The sequence below is a fragment of the Giraffa tippelskirchi genome, chromosome 13 (genome assembly GCF_054371585.1).
Source record: "Giraffa tippelskirchi isolate mGirTip1 chromosome 13, T2T-mGirTip1v1.2.pri, whole genome shotgun sequence".
Classification (NCBI taxonomy): Eukaryota; Metazoa; Chordata; class Mammalia; order Artiodactyla; family Giraffidae; genus Giraffa; species Giraffa tippelskirchi.
The window spans coordinates 88,271,401-88,287,779 of record NC_137287.1 but is presented as its reverse complement, the minus strand read 5'-3'; the positions used below and the strand labels follow the sequence as shown (position 1 = coordinate 88,287,779).

The 16,379-nt window shown below is 43.3% G+C and overlaps 1 long non-coding RNA gene across 1 annotated transcript; it reads right to left on the bottom strand.

The window, feature by feature from the left end:
* Window positions 1-11,848: 11,848 nt before the first annotated feature.
* Window positions 11,849-15,983, bottom strand: LOC145531560 (uncharacterized). The gene is made up of 3 exons (XR_014072529.1): window positions 15,529-15,983; window positions 15,026-15,101; window positions 11,849-14,510 (listed from the first exon to the last, which is right to left on the bottom strand). It is a non-coding gene; the product is annotated as an uncharacterized LOC145531560 (long non-coding RNA).
* Between the last annotated feature and the right edge of the window lie 396 nt (window positions 15,984-16,379).

The window sequence follows — 16,379 nt, the reverse complement described above, 5'->3', positions numbered from 1 at the left end:
TGATGAGAAAGGGCACAGAAGGAGATGTGCCACCGCCACGCCCTGGCTCTGGGTGGTCCTCACACCTGGGGAGAGGCACGAGGCGTCCGTGAGGGGAGCAGAGACCCACACCCTGAAAGGCCCCTTACAGGGTACAGTTGAGAAGCCAGACTTCACCAGACCCTGCAGCCAGCCCACTACAGCCCCTCCAGTCCGTCACCCCACCTAAAAAAAAAAAGAAAAAAAAGGTGAGCTATCCATCCGTGAAAAGATATGGAGGAAACATAAATGCATAAAGGAAGGAAATCAATCTGAAAAGCCTCCTACGTACTGTGTGATTCCAACACGATGACACTCTGGAAAAGGCAAAACTATGGAGACAGTTTAAAAATCAGTGGTTGCCAGGGGTTAGGGAAGAGGGTGATGGGTAGATGAAGCTAAAAGGAGTTTGTAGGGCAGTAAAATTACTCTGTAGGACACTTTTATGGTGGATACATATCATTATGCATTCTTCCAAATCCAGAGAATGTACAACATCACCAGAGAACCCTGAAGTGAACTGTGGACTGGGGGTGATGACTCAGTGTAGGTTCATCAGTTGTAACAAACGTCCCACCTGATGGGGATACTGACCATGAGGGAGACTGTATACATGTAGGCGCAGGGCTGTGCTGTGCTTAGTCGCTCAGTTGTGTCTGACTCTTTGTCACCCCCTGGACTGTAGCTCGCCGGGTTCTTCTGTCCATGGGATTCTCCAGGCAAGAATCCTAGAGTGGGTAGCCATGCCCTCCTCCAGGGGATCTTCCTGACCCAGGGATCAACCCCAGGTCTCCTACATTGCTGATGGATTCTTTACCATCTGAGCCACCTGAGGAAGGGGGTACATGAGAAATCTCTGTGCCTTCCCCACAGTTTTGCTGGGAAGCTAAAACTGCTCTGAAAAATAGTCTAAAAAAAAAGCTGTCATTTATACCACAGCAGCCCTAGTGAGAGCCTACATACACCATGTCTTCAGCTGGACTGGGGGGTGTGTCAGGGCTCCAGGGGGCAAGTGGCTGAGCTCAGGGGCTCACACCCCTGCTAAGTGCAAGGCTTGGCGTCTGATGTGCTGAGTTCTGGGGTGGGTCTTGCGAGCACGCTTGACTCCCTCTGCACTTTAGGAACATATCCTGAGTTTTCCTGCAAAGCTTCCATGCAGAGCAAGGGCTGTGTTTTCTTGGGATAAAAACTAATGGGATTTTCTATCTTGAAAGAACTCATTTACATTAGAATAAAATGAAACGTCCCTCTTTCCATCAGAAGAGCCTCCCATTTACCACCAAAAATGCAGAAGGAGAGCATTTTTAAATTTGAAAATCTTAAGCCTGTTCTTTTCACTTTCACAGATAGAAATCCATTATTTCCTGATAACGTATTGGCTGGAGCGAAGTAAAACAAGACGTGATTGGAACTGAAAGCCATCTAGTTTTATTTCTCGCCGTTGCTCTGATGTAAAGTGAAGCCTGGCTTTGAGAGAGAGAGCCAAGAGCAAGGGCTGGCGTCAGGAGGAGCCTCAAAACGGCTATCTCTGCACGGGGAAAACATCCCCTTTTCAGAGGATGTGTGTGGTGCAGATGAAACCGAACGGGCAGAGTAGATCAGTGCCACAGGAGTAGTCGTCACATCCCGACTGGTGAATGTTCGCTCACACTCATCTCCTCCGCTAGAGCCTGCGGAGGAGAGCCTGACGGTTTGAACATAGCGTGGCATTAATTACGCTGGGACTGCAAAGTGCAACCCCTTTGTACTTTTACAGTATATGACACCTGAAAGCTTGAGGTAATTTTCAGTATCTTATCAGGTGTTTGAAATTCAGTTTGCAGTACTTGCTTCCGACATCAGCCTTTTCACTGAGCACCAACTTAGCCCAGTGGGCTTGGGAAGCAGCAGAATCACCTCAAGAGTAAGTCTCAAGAATAAGTATCCATTCATTTCATTAAAAGAGGGACAGAGGAGTCATCCTATGTGGTCAGTGCATTGCATCACCTCAGTAGTCACCGACAGCTGTCTCCGTGCATGCTAAGTTGCTTCAGTCGTGTCTGATTCTTTGCAACCCCATGGACTGTAACCTGCCAGTCTTCTCTGTCCCTGGGATTTTCCAGGCAAGAATACTGGAGTGGACCGCCATTCCCTTCTCCAGGGGATCTTCCTGACCCAGGGATTGAATCCAAGTCTCCTTTTGCTCCTGCATTGCAGGAAGATTCTTTACTGCTGAGCCAGGAGCCTCTAAGTAGATTTGTCCCATAAACTCTTGATTGGTTTTGAGACTGACCCCTCCTGGGAGTGACAATGTAAGGACCCCTTCACCAGAGCCCAGTTCAGCTACACCATTCAGGTTGTGGAGTGCTTGACCAGGGTATACGCTTCCCCTAGAGATGGAGACAGGATTTTCCAGAGGTACTGGTTTCCCTTTGCAATCAGAAGAAATCAGGTTAAATTCAAGTCTCTGGAATGAAAGAAAACCTTTAGGGCCAGTGAGAAAGTCTGCCTGCTCCAAGCATAGCTTGAATGGAAGGAAAAGCGTTACAATATACATCAGCTTAGTAAAATTGGAAACCTCCCTCATTTTGCCCCATGAATACCTGGGAAGTGGAAGAAATAGGTAAGGCTGATTCTTCAGAAAAACAAACACCTATGGAACTGGACCCTGTGCCGCTGCCCTTATGTTACCACACACACACACACACACACACACACACACACACACGCACACACACACACCCTCTGGTCCTTCTCATCCTTTGCAGGCTCTCCGATGTTTTTACATGGCTTGTGACCTGAGCTGTTCTTCTGCTCGTTGCTCCTACAGGGACAGGAAAAGAAACTCATTCCCAGGGGTTCTGCTTGCTAATATCTAATCTGATAAATGAATCAGGCCCCACATTACTAGTAAATGGATTCTTTCCTCTTGAATAATATCTGTGTTTTAATCTCTATCAATTATGTAAATTATTGAGACCCATAGCAGTGACACTGATGATAGAAACTGTCGGCAGTCTGGCTGGAAAAGGAGCTTGGGGGGAAAATGGAAATATAGAAGCCACACTTGTCACATCTCAAAAATAGGTGCCAATTGGAACAGACTCTAAACCCATCTTGAATAGTGTTAGCATATAAGAATTGATATTTATGTTCTGTATAACCAAAGAGCTTTAATTGTAAATTCTCAGCACTGCCCACCCAGTCTAAAAATCAAGAGCTGTAAATATAAGTAACAAATACTTTTTAAAAGCTGTGGGTTTTTAAATCCATGGTGGGGGATTGGTGGTGGGGGTAGTGGTGGTGATGGTTTTTTATGAAGATGCTGCTGCTGCTAAGTCGCTTCAGTTGTGTCTGACTCTGTGCGACCCCGTAGATGGCAGCCCACCAGGCTCCCCCGTCCCTGGGATTCTCCAGGCAAGAACACTGGAGTGGGTTGCCATTTCCTTCTCCAATGCATGAAACTGAAAAGTGACAGTGAAGTCGCTTAGTCATGTCTGACTCTTAGCGACCCCACGGACTTCAGCCTACCCGGCTCCTCCGTCCATGGGATTTTCCAGGCAAGAGTACTGGAGTGGGGTGCCATTTTATGAAGATAGAAGACATAATATTTTACTGAGTCACCTGCACTTGAGGTAGCTTGAGCTGTGATCTTCAATTACACAGAGGAAAAGAAGCAATAGATTGTCTTTAATATCACCAGCTCCTTAGATATTCTGATCCGGTGAGGGTCTATGTAGTCGAAAGGAGAACACATGAGACAGAGTTGGTGGCTGGATTGGTGGTTCGGCCACGTGAACCACCGGTGGGCAAATGCATGAACAATGCAAATAGCTGACCAGAATTCAACCCAAAACAGGACTTGAAACAGTCATCATTCTCCCTTCTTCCCCAATGAATATGACAAATTCACATGTTTACATTGTTTGGTTAGAGGCGATCAGATCAATCTACTTGATACAAAAAAAATCTTTTTTTTTTTCATTTACTGGAAGAGCATAGTTAATAAGATGAGATATTTTGTCTAAAAGAAAGTGCTCCCTAATAGCAGAATTTTTATTCTATCCCCTTTTGTTTTCTGTATTTGTATTCTGTGTTTGTATTTTGTAGTCTGTATTCCATTCCCCTCCCTGGGTGGGCATAATTGTTCAACTCCACTGTAATTATATGTTTGTCTTTATCTCCACACCATTTTGTCTAACTCAAATCAGCTGAAAGTGGCCTAAAATTTTGAGCTATATTTGGCAAGAGAGATCAGACTGAATCTATAAGCATTTTAGGACAAACGGTGAAAATATTTCATCCCCCAAAGAGAACTGACCGTGCTCACATTAAGAGAAACAATGACAACAGTGCATGGATCAAACTTGCAGGATAATTGACAAATCTCCACTTCATTTTGCGCTGTGACACGGGGATCTAATCTCTTTTGCTATCTTAATGATCAATACCATTTGCTACAGCCGAATCAATCCTGACACAATCCTCATCAATCGTGAAGGTAGCTGAAGTGACCAAATCAATTGAGTGGCTCAATGCAGCCCTTGCCTGCATAAAGTCTTCCTTTTCTTTTTGCATGTAATTTCTACTGATTCCAGACACAATTTCAGGCTGTGTATATTCCAGACTTTACAGAAACACGTTGCTCTGTGTCATCCCAGAAACCAGAGCTGAGTTTAAAGCGTGCACCCATCGGCTTCATCCAGCCCCACCCCTGTGGGCACACTTCACCCTGACAAACACTGATAGTCACAATTGTGAAGCTCTTGATATAAGGCTGAGACACTCAGGAAAAAAAAAAATCTCCCAAAATGTTAATTATTTTCTCAACATCCGCATGTTAGGCTGAGGCCAGTGGCTACTCTAGAATGAGAGGAGACTGAAGATTAAAGAGAAAACTAAGAAAGAAAGGAGAAGAGGAAGGAAGAAGAAAAGGAAGGACAGGAAAGGAGAGAGGAGAGGAGAGGAAAGAATTTAGATCTGTCCACATGTATGGAAGGTATTTTAGAAGCGACTGTGGCCCGTGGCATTCGAGCCCTTGCTAACACAAGCAGGAAGGGAACATCTCCCCAAGGAGCGAGTCAGATAACAGACCTGGCGAGACTCCCACCCCAGCGCTTTGCCCTGCAGAACAGGGGTTGAAGCCAGAAGAGCTTGGCTGGCAGAAGCCAGCGAGGGTTAGCCTGCAACTGATCAAAACTGATCACACAGCAGGTGTTTCTATGGTGATGGGAATAAGCTGGGGATTTAAGGATTATAGGAATAGAATCTGGACGGCCACGGGAGAAAGGAGGACGGGAGGAAATATGCCAAGCCCCGAGTCTCCGTAGCTGAAAAATATTGATTTCTATATCATATTAATCTCCACATTTTCTGGGAAGGGACTTAAATTAAGCCAAACTGAGCTGTTCCTGTGAACCTTTTAATTTACTATTCTAATGAAGAGGGTGAGTGATAACTCTTAAGGTTAAACAGACAGTGATTTGCAAATCACAAACTGCCAGCTTTATTGATTCCTTATGAAAGCTCTGTTGAGCATCACTTGCTGATAAACTTTATTGCCACCTTTAGGCAGTCACTCCTATTTCCTTTTTCTTTCTTTTTTTTAATCCTCTAGCACTGAAAAAAAATAGCCTTTTCTAGTAAGATTTAATGTTTCTTTTCAACTTCACCTCTCAGATTGATGTGATGGGCAGGACAGCAAATTCAAGCAACACAATGATTAAACTTTTCATTCCAAGAAGGATTCAGGACAAATCGTCGGAACTTATAAGTACCCTTGCAACAATTATATCGGAGCTCAAACACAGTTGAACAAGATATTTGGAGAGCCACTTATAACCATTATTCCTGGAAAATGGATTCTAAAATATCTCTATGACATGTCTTGTCTGGTGAAAGAAAAGCATAGTGATATATTTTAAATTATTTTTAAAATACCTAAGCAGGCATGAAAATTTCAAAAGGACCAACACACTTGTAAATCGTTTTCAGTGTGTGTGATCCAAATTCCTTCCATTATACGGGTTTCTCAGAGCATATTCTTTCCAGTGTCCACTGTACCCTCGGGTTTTCTAAGAAGATGACACACTTTCTTAGAAAAATTTGCTCCAGGATTTTTATTTTAAATGTGCAGTGTATATAAGAAGTAGAAGAAATATCACAGAACACCAAAAAGGGTGGCAGGGACCTTCTCAGGGATGTTCTCTGGTACCTCTGCTTACCCCTCCCTCCATTCAGCCTTCTCCCACTTTCTTCCTTCTGGAGACCCTGGGATCTTGATTCAGCTACGCTGGTTAAGCGCTCACTATGCTGTTTCTACAGGTAGCCTCCTCCTCTGTCTCTAAAAGCTCTTGCCTCACTAGCTGCCAGTGGAGGGAGGAGGGGTTAGAGTTAGCCTTTAGACAGACGTTTACCCTCCCCACTCCCCAACTGCCAGCATCTGAAATAAAGCAAACTTTCCTTTCCACCAACCTGGCCTGTTTATTGGCTTTTGAGCAGCCAGCAGCCGGACCTCACACTCTTTTGGTAACAATAACAGCTGAAGGACTACTTAGGGAACATTTAGTCTTAAATGCTGACACAGAAGAGAAGGAAGGTAGGAAATTGATGCATTAAGCATTTGACTTCAGAATATACCCAAAGAGTAGGAGAATAAACCCAAAGAGAATAGAGAATAGAAAATAACAAAGAAAAGGGCAGAAATCAATAAAATAGATAGTAATGCAAGGATTCAATAATAAGCTTACAAATGGGTAGAAAATTGTTTGAAAGTATATATTCCAAATTGTTAACAGCAATTGCCACTTTTTAGAGGGACAATTGGGGTCAGAATTTGGAGGTGAGATATAAAAAGAAGAATTTTCATTTTGAATTATATTATATATGTACTTTGATATGATTTATATCCTATTATGTATAACATTTTTATAGTAAAAACTTATTTATTTTAGTGTTAAAATATAGAATAAATAATATATTATCCATGTTACAAAAACTTTTTAAGGAAGATATATGCTTGCAGGCTAAGTCACTTCAGTCGTGTCCAACTCTTTGCGACCCTTGGACTGTAGCCCTCCAGGCTCCTCTGTCTATGGGAGTCTCCAGGCAAGAATACTGGAGTGGGTTGCCATGCCCTCCCTCAGGGGATCTTCCCAACCCAGGGATCAAAACTCGTGGTTCTTAGGTCTTCTGCATTAGCAGGCAGGTTCTTTACCGCTAGCATCACCTGGGAAACCCTTTAAGGAAGATGGAAAGAGAGAAAAGAGGGAACAAAGTTAAGAATGCATAGTTACACCTATGCATGGTGTTACGAAAGCAATCTTAATCGCTGGCAGAAAACATCTGATTAGGTCCCAATAAGGTATTAAAGGTATTTGGCCAACTTCATGATATTTACCTTTTTAAATCTTGCTTCTGCAGCCAAATGAATCTCTAGATGGTATAATATCACTCAAAAGGAATAAAGTGAAAGTAAGTCACTCAATAGATATTTACTTAGTAGCTAATAAGTCCCAGGCAGTCTGCTCAATTTAGTTTTACAAAATGAAAAACCCCACAGGAAAAAAAATAATAGATGTTTCCTCATAAATTGTACATAGTGGTTTAAAACAAAAACCATGGTAGATTTCCCTGGTGGTCCAGTGTTTAAGATTTTGACGTCCAGTGTGAAGGGTGCAGGTTCAATCCCTGGTTGGGGAGCTGGGATCCCACATGCCTCAGGGCCAAAAAACCAAAACTTAAAACAGAAGCAGTATTGTAACAAATTCAATAAAGACTTTTAAAAAATGGTCCACATCAAAAACTCTAAAAACAGGAAAAAAAAGCATGTGAAGAAATAAAATAACTACAGACTATGCTGTGTTCTCTGAAGGATGTGCATATAACGAGGGGCAGATAAAGTTAAGCTGTATTTTCAAGATGGGAAGAACTGCACCCTTGATAGTGTGGGGCAGAGGGTGCTGAGGTATGTGGAGGAGATCACGTTCAAAGGCCCTGAGGCAGGAACAGTCTTCACTCAAGTGAGCAGAAGAGAGCAGACTCATGTGGCTGCAGCATGACGAGTGGGAGGGACAGGCAGAGGCTAATCAGAGATGCTGGCAGTGGCTGCATCACTGGGGCCTTTGGGCTACGAGGCACTGCATGGATTTTATTCATATTCAGCTTGGAGAATATATTTGGGGGCCACTTTCGCTGAGCTTCGTACCTCCTTGTGTGACAAATCCTACCCACTTCATCATGTTGTCTCTTTCTGGTTTTGTGGTTATTTTATATAAACGTGTATAAATCTCAACTCCCTTCTAAGTTATTCAGTCAGTACCCCCTCCGAAACAAGGGGCCTATCCAAACTGTCTTTGATACCCATCCCAGGATGCTGGGAACGTATCTGGTCTTTAGCTAGCTGGAGAGAAGGAATGGATGTCTGCCCCTCCTGAGAATGCCTCCCGGCCGCTGTTCCTGCTCCCTGCATTTCTGCGCTCCCAAGTACAATTGGCGAGGCTCTCAATGTGTTCATAAAAGCAGCGCTCAAAGTCTCGTATCCCCTGCTGCTTTATTGCTCTTGACACGGCTTGTCCATTACACTTAACAGCCCTGTCCTCACTGCCACATTTCATCCTTACTGCACCTGGCTGGACCACACGGAGGAAGTCCGCGGGCTATGCAAGATTACTCCCAATTTAGAGACCTCTGCCACAGTCTGGGGAAAAGGAGCCAAGAAAGATCAGGAGCTTTGCTTCTGAACCATTAGAATGAGCCCTTCCTGTTAACCTAACCACGTGCTTCAAATTGAATATGTAAAGCACCACTCAGGTCGGCAGCCCCGTTAGAGCAATCAGCATAGACAGTGTTCCATCCAGACTGTTCCATCTTGTCTTCACCCCATGATGGCACTTGTAATCAACCCTGACCTCGGAGATCAAGGAAATCTACATCCCTGACAAGCAGAGTGTAGACATCCCCTTGCTCTTCCATCATAAATAGAAAATCTAGGTGAGAAAATGATATATTTGATTGCATCGTATTTTCTTGAGGAATTTTTTTCTCCAGCTTATCGCATAGCTTGCAAACATATCAAGGAGACAACTATTTTAACTAAGAAAAACTGACCGGATAGCAACTTATACCAGTTATACCAAATTAACTCAGACAGAGAAAATTTGTCCAAACACTGTATCTTCCTAGGTTTTAAAACCCAGATCATTGTGACCATCTTCACCTTCAGTAAATCATAGTTGAAGCTTACTAAGCTGATTTGGAAATCAGACTCCTAGCAGCTCCTGTCATTTTGAACGTATCCATCAGCTTGAAAGCAAATGAAAAGCTTCTGTAAGAGTGAAAGATCTGCCGCAAAAAAAAAAAAAAACAAAAAAAAACTGAATCTTTTTCTAGCAGAGGACTGTTCTGCTTGTTGTTCAGTCATTCAGTCAAGTCCGGCTCTTTGCAACCCCATAGGCTGCAGCACACCAGGCTTCCCTGGCCTTCACCATCTCCCAGAGTTTACTCAAACTCACGTCCATTGTGTTAATGATGCCATCCAACCATCTCATTCTCTGTCGCCCCCTTCTCCTCCTACCCTCTGCCTTTCACAGCATCAGGGTCTTTTCCAATGAGTCAGTACTTTGCATCAGGCGCCAAAGTATTGGAGCTTCAGCTTTAGCATCAGTCCTTCCAGTGAGTTTTCAGGGTTGATTTCCTTTTGGATTGACTGGTTTGATCTCCTTGCCATCCAAGGGACTCTCAAGAGTCTTCTCCAGCATCACAATTCAAAAACATCAATTCTGCCTGTTTGAGCCCTGTTCAATTATCATCACCCACTCAGTAAGGCAGAAAATTAGCAGCTGAGGCTATTGACAAAAAGAGGAGCGAATGACTGACCCTTAGGAGGGGTCTGGGGAGAAGTGTGCAGACCAGAGCAAGAGTTTGAGTTAACCTTGTGTAGTCGTGTGTGTTATTTGAGACAACCCTTTTTCATTCATGGAGAAGCTAAATCACCCTGAACTCTGTCCTTACGAGAAGTAAGCTGTTTACACCTTTACATGTTGCACTACAATTTTAAAAAGGTTGGCTCTACCCGATACATAAAAGCTGGCCAGACTAACACAAAGCTAAGCTGGTACTCCTCCAGACTTTAGGCAAGTTGTACCTAAGGAAACATTTACACGTTGGGGTGACCAGCCCAAGTGAGCAGGAGCAAGGGCTTTCGGTTTTAACCCAGGATAGGTGAAGGCAAACTGGAGTGAGTGGATCACCTGCTGGGCCTGACACAAGTTTCGAGATGCTTCACTGCAGTAGAAGAGCACTGTCTGTTGAGAATCAGAGCTCTGGGGACTTCCCTGGTCCAGTGGTTAAGACTCTGCACTTTCACTGCAAGGGACACATGATCCCTGGCTGGGAAACTAAGATCCTGCATAACAGAGGCGTGACCAAGAAGAAAGCAGAGGGAAAATGAGATCTCTGTCTTATTCTCTATTCCAAGCACCTGAACATGGTCCAGGAGGGAAAACTTCCTTTAGTTTTTAGAAAGTAAAATTGAAGTATGAGAAAATGATGGACATAAAGAGGAGCCATCAATGAACCCTTCTGTGTCCCTACAGACTCCTCCTTGGGGTTGAAGGCTGGCGGGAGAGGCAAGGTGGGAGAAGGGAGCTTGGTTGACCATCGATGGCCGTCTTCAAGGTGTGGAAGCAAGATGGCGAGGAATCTACCTCTCTAGGACAAACCCAACCTCCTGGTAAGTTTACCCTTGCTTTATTTCCAAGAACATGTTGGAATCCCTGCTAATCCTCCTGTTTGAATCACAGATAAATCATGGTGAACTTGATTAGGTTCCTTTATTAGCAATATGGAAAAGTGCATAAAAGAAAACTCTGACCCAGCCTCCTCTGAGTTGACCCTCCTATCAGGAATTCTCTGTCCCATGATGCTGTGATTTTTCCAGGGTTTTGCACTGAGAAAAAGTCTAACCACAGCTCTCTAAGTAAGACAGAATTTTATTTACAGGGTTGTACTTCTGGTCTCTGCGTGTATTCTGCCAAGATCTTGAGAGAAATGAAGCTCTGAGTTATAATCATACCTGAACCTTTCTTTCTTTTTTTAAAATTTTTAATTGACAGATAATTGCTTTACAATATTGTGCTGGCTTCTGCCACACATCAACACGAATCAGCCACAGGTATACACATATCCCCTTCCTCTCCACCTCCCTCCCATTTCCCAGGCCTCTAGCTTGTCACAGAGCACTGGATTGAGCTCCCTGTGTCACACAGCAACTGCCCACTGGCTATCTATTTCATATATGGTACTGTATATGTTTCCATTCTACTCTCTAGATTTGTCCCCCACTCTCCTTCCCTCTCGGTGTCCACAAGTCTGCTTCTCTATTACTGCCCTGCAAATAGGTTCATCAGTACCATCTTTCTAGATTCCATACATTGAACCTTTCTTTCTTAAAAATCTCCCAACAGTCCCACAAAAAAGAGTAAATCTTTCACAAAACCCTGAAGTCTTGTCAAGTTGCCAGATAATGTGTATGCAAAAGCTTGGTAAAAGACAAACTAGATCAACCCATTTTAATGAAAATGTGGGGCTCCCCTGGTGTCTCAGACAGTGAAGACTCTGCCTGCAATGCTAGGAGACTCAAGTTGGAGCCCTGGGCAGGGAAGATCCCCTGGATAAAGAAATGGCAACCCACTCCAGTATTCTTGCCTGGAAAATTCCATGGACAGAGGAGCCTGGCGGGTTTCAGTCCATAGGGTCACAAAGAGTCAGACACGACTGAGCAACTAATACCTTCTTTCAACACATTTTACTTTTGAAAAATGTCAAAAAGATATGAGAAGTTACAAAAAGGTGAAGGGTTTAGTTTGCTTATCTGCTTTAATGTTTTCAAGATGAAACATAGGGAAAAGTCTCTTAAACGGATAAGAACAAAGAGGAGAAATCATAGCAATTCAGAGTAGCCACGTCTGGGAGATGCTCAAAGATCTACTTGGTTAATCAAGTCCATGATGACATCACTAGGGAAACATTGACAGGCTGATCTCTCCCAACATCAGCAAGTTGGAATCCAACCTTAAAGTGTAGGAAAGTACCATGATAAGCGAAATAATATTTTAATAGTATTTACAAACTAGGACATTCCCAAAGCTCTCTGTTCCTCTTGTGATCTGAGCATTTACAAAAACATCGTTGGTTACAGAAATATTTAGGAAAAAAAAATGAGCATTTTTTGTTCTCTGTAAAGACTGGTAAGATGAGTATTATACATAGCATGGATCAGAAGACAACCAGGGCTTCCCCCCCACCCTCTCTCCACCGCCCCCAATGCCTCCAGTTGTTTTTTTTTTTCCCCTCTGTTTTTTTATTTTTAATTTAATCCTATTTTTAATTGGAGGATAATTTAAAATGATCTCTCATGTGAGCAACTGGGCTAATGCGGCCTGGCCTGGGAAGGGGTATGAGAAAGGACCTCAAAAAGCCTCTTTTCCACAAGAAACTCGTCAACAGAGCCTTGGCGCGCTTGAAAGCATCACTCCTCTCTGTAAAGACCTCCATCCTCTCGGCGGCAGGGGTCCTCCTGCTTCAGATTATAAATGACTGGTCCATGAGCTCCAGGTCCCCCAGCCCCTGGCCCGGCCAGTCACCCTCCCCACCGAAGCGCATTCTTTTCCTGGGTGACTCACTTCCCACCACCCCATCTCCAGCACGGACACAGCATTTATGTAAAAGGCTTTCCTCAGCTCCCATGTCATCCAGGTTGCAGGCCTATTTCGTAACATTAATTCTCTCCCTCAGCAGCGGCCACATCAATTCAGGACTTTACAAACTATTTCAGGGATCCGATTTATCAGGCCTGACAGTGCTGCACACTGAAATACACAGCCCAGCCTCCTATTTGTCATTATTTAATTCAAGGGCCTAAAATCCTCTGACATTATTAATAGTAAGATGAATCACTGGAAAACTACAGAATCTGTGACCAACGAGGCTGAAATAATCCATTTTGGTGGAAACGTCCATGCGGAATTGCACTCCTTGTGACGGCGGGCCTCTCTCATTAGCAGGCGGGGTGGGGCACCGGAGCCTGAAGTCCCTCCAGACAGACGGAGATGTAAGGCAGTTCTCCTCCAAGCAGCTCCCACCAGCGCTGAGGGAGCGGGACAGAGGAAGGAACGGGAGGGTGCGGGTGTCAGCAGGATTCCTCCCCTTGGTCTGTCACCGGGTTTTCCGTGGACTAATTGAAGCTGTTTTGCACTTGATTAACTTTAACTTGTCTTGGCTTTGAACTTGGATGGGAGCTGGCCCTGGAAATCTATTGGTTAATGATGAGAACTGGATTACTTAGCCCCTTCGGAGCCACCTTCCTTCATCAGATGGTCAGCACGAGTTCTGACATCTGACTTTTGCTTTCAGGTCTCATTATCGGCCTGCTCTCTCTCTTTTTTAATTTAATTTAAAGGAAAAGCTATTTCCACCTCTAAATATGAGTTTTCTTTTTTAAAAGAAACCATTAGAAAAAAAAAAAACAGCTAAGGGTATATTTGCTCATCTTTTACTCTAAGAGCTAGAGAAACAATGAACATTACAAGTGGATTATCACTGGGACAAGGGGAATGGTCTTTAGCAAAGCTGTGGAGTGGATGTAACAATAGAAGGCTCCTTCCAATAATGATGTGTTTCTTTTTTAAGCCTAGAAGGATAATCTTCCTGAGAGAAAAGTCTTTTGAAGTGATTTTTAAATATTATAATTTTATAGTTGACCCAAGCACTATCAAGTAGGATTAAAATTAAGTCTTCCCAATCTTAAATATTTGACGGGAAAGAAAGTACTTGACTTTTCCCAGCAAATGCTCTCAGAAACACCAGAAGGTTATTTCTCATAATTAACTTCATCTAACTGTACTAATACAAGCCCATATCCTCAAGGTCTATTTTGTGGAGCAAAGAAAGAATGTTCGAGCAATGTGCTTCACATAACAAAGTCAGTTTTTTGTTTTTTTTTTTTTTCCTTTGGCAAGTGTGTACCAGGCACTGTGTTAAGCACTGAGATTAGGGCTACATATTCATCATTGCTCATGTTTATTAGTGGTAACATGTACCAGGCAGAGACTCTGTGTTTGCAATTAGATTTCAGTCACTTCTGGAGAAGTATGTCATTCGGTAATATAGCCATGGAGAACCAGACCTGTCTCCCCCAAACTGAGCAATCCCCAGATTTCTGCTGGTGTCTCCAAGATCTTAGTTGGCAATTTCTGAACTGTCCCAGGTGCTCATCAGGCTTCACCGGTGGCTCAGGGGTAAAGAACCCACCTGCCAATGTAGGAGATGTGGGTTCAATCTCTGGCTCAGAAAGATCCCTTGGAGGAGGAAATGGCAACTGACTCCAGTATTCTTGCCTGGGAAATGTCATGGACAGAGGAGGCTGGTGGGCTGCAGTTCATGGGGTCGCAAAGAGTCAGACTTGACAGCAGGCAAGCAGGCAGGTGCTCACTTCCCTTTCTTCAGTGTTCCTCCTACAGTTTACAGGGCCAAATCAAAAAGAAAACAGCACAGAACTGTTCAAAAATAAAGCTCTGCTTACCTGTCAACACCTAATATTTTTCTTCCTCTAAGATTAGCCAAATTCTGTGCTACCAATAGAAGAGTTATTGGGAAGTCTTTGGGGGCAATGTTGAAGAGAAAGATAAAATGAATCAGTTCCTATGTTTATAGATAGAGCTTTGTTTAACATGTCTACCAAAACATGTCCTTATTAGCTGTTATGTCTTTATGGCAGGTGCTCTTTACACCCCTGATGAAGGAGTGAACACATTTGTTTCATACAGAACTGATCTCACTGACTTCCAGTTTCTGGTCCATCCTGTAAGGAGCTTAGAAGTCATCATGCCATCATTATAAGAAAGAGCAAAAAGCTGAGTAAACTGAAAATCAACAACTCTTCTTAGATTCAGCCAAGAATCGAGGCCACAGGGAAAACTACTGCCCTCAATATTGGAGAAACAAGTGGACACAGAGAATCCCAACTTACCAGAGTGGAAATTCACAAGCCATGACCTCCACAGGAACACATGCCTTGTTCTTTTTACCCAGTATATCATGTCTAGCTTTCAACAGAAAATCACAAGACAATTAAAAGACAAAACACAAAAGCAGGCATCAGAACCACCTTAAGTTATGCCAGGGGTGCTGGAGCCATCAGAGCCATGATTACAACATCAAGGTCTAATACACACCTTATCTTACTCACTTTTCATAGGACAGGAGTCCCTATGTCTCTCCTGTGTCTGAGTTTGCATGCAAATAATTCTCTAAGAAAAGGAGCATGACTTAGAAATGTAGACTCAAGAAGGCAGAGGAACTCTTTATAATAGAAGGGTGTTGTTTTTTAAAAAAGAGAAAGAACAAAGCAAGGTGGAATTGACCCACCCATGTGCCTACTCAAGCCTGGGAGGCTGCAGAGGTTTCTTTCAGCCACTGTGCCCATGGCTCCCCTGTGCCCGCATGATTTCCACGCCCTTGTCCTCCACTCACCATGCAGAAGACACCTCTCTGCTCCAGCTCCCATTAAACAGTCGGGCAATCGTGTGATGCTCTCCATGGCTATTCTGAATTCTCTGCTTCCTTATATTGGCGGGAATCACAGTGTGGACTCACAGAGACTTCCCCTGCAGCCCGGATCATGGAACAAACATCTCTCTTCATCTCGGTGTTGGCTATGGGCTAGTCAATGTGATTTTGTTGTCCGAGACCCAGAAATAGAACTTGCATTGCCTGTGAGACAAGGAAAGCTCTATAAAAGAGCTTCCGTGTGAACACAGAACCCAGGGTTCAGGGCAGAGCCTTCCTTGGCCATGAGTCTGTTGGAGAAAATCCCGTCCTGATGGTGGAGGAGGGGCAGTAACTCAGAGTCCCTGCTTTGTCCTGGGGAATCCAGACATTCAGTGTGCTTGTTTACGAGAAGATCACTCACATTTAGACTTTTTTCTCTGTGTATTGAAAAGCAGGGACAAATTTTAGACACATAATCACAAACTTTATGTTTTTCCATTCCTCTCAACTTATTTATCACAGTGTCTACGACAACTGTAGTTTCATCCACCTATGTTGGGAACAATACTGAATTGAGTTCAAAATCAAAGTTGTCATTTCATACGCTATTAATAGCCATACTACGCTCCTCAAGTTCAAAGGAGAAAAACAACTGTTTAGAAACTACAAAATATGTATATAACATACATCAGAATTCCTTTCTGTATTCATGTAACAGTCAAATTCAAGGATTTAAGATTCAATTTTAACTGATGATTGAATTACTAAAGATCCTTCAGGAAATTAGAGATCTACTTAAAACAATATATATTTTTAAGAGTCCCCAGAATGAA